Source organism: Arachis ipaensis, chromosome B06 (genome assembly GCF_000816755.2).
Source record: "Arachis ipaensis cultivar K30076 chromosome B06, Araip1.1, whole genome shotgun sequence".
In the NCBI taxonomy this organism is placed as follows: domain Eukaryota; kingdom Viridiplantae; phylum Streptophyta; class Magnoliopsida; order Fabales; family Fabaceae; genus Arachis; species Arachis ipaensis.
Genome location: NC_029790.2, coordinates 127355074 through 127356225, shown reverse-complemented (window position 1 = coordinate 127356225; position 1152 = coordinate 127355074).

The window sequence follows — 1152 nt, the reverse complement described above, 5'->3', positions numbered from 1 at the left end:
GAGATATTGGTAGTTCTGAGTTTTCAAGGAATAGTGAAAAGCACAAAAATACTCATGATCATAGTGTTGCTTAACTCTACTCATAAGACAGACAGGAACTTCAATGAGAACTCAACTTTTAGTTGAACCCACTTCAATTCTCTATTGCTCAAGTTGCTTGAGAACAAGTAACACTTTAAGTTTGGTATTGTGATGTGTGAGCGTCATTCATAACTTTTCCATATGATTTATATGGTGATTTATTGATTTTTTAGAAGATTTAAGTGATTTATACCCTATTAAATACTACTTTGAGTCGTTGTTGCATTATGTTGTTTACAGGTAGCATTCGGGCGAAAGACGTGAAAAAAATCTTGAAGAAAATGCTCACTATCCCTCTTTGGCAAGGTGGGCTAGCTAAACGCCGCATCACTAGCGTTTAGCGTCAGATCACACAAACCTCTCATTCTTCTTGGGATAGGTGGCGCTAAACGCCACATGACCGTCGTTTAGTGCCGCTTCAAGAAACCCTCACCATTTGGTTCGGCCATTTTGGTGCTAAATGCCACAACCCGGCATTTAGCGCTAGAGTTTTGTCATTGTGAGGGATGGTCTTTTGGTCTTTGCCGCAGAGCTATGTTGCTTCCGCTATTGTCTAAGTCACTTTCTGAATCATGTTTGTCCCATAAATTAAGAACAAACAATAATGTAAATTAAAAAAATTTTAAATGATGATTTAATTTAATTAATTCAAAATTTGAATTTAAAATCTGATAATTAATTAATTATTAAGAATCTGAATTTTAAAATTAATTTTATTTTTTTTTACTCTATTGTTCACATTGTTTGTTATATTTTTTCTCACAAATAATATCTGGATATTAAATTTATTCTACAATTCATCATGAATTCTAACATATTATCAAAGAGGTAAATTATACATACTACTTTTTATTCACACCAACACCTCTTTGTTAGACAATTATTCCTTTATTAACAAAGGCCTTGAAAGACACTTATTAACAAAATATATGGTGTATTCATGAGCTGCAAGAGAAAGGAAATAAAGAATGGCTTTAATTTGAAAAGAGAAGGAAAGAAAAATGAAGGGAGGGCTTAAGCTTTTTAAACCCGTTTCTTATTCATGAGTTTAAATAATAAGAAGAAAGGATT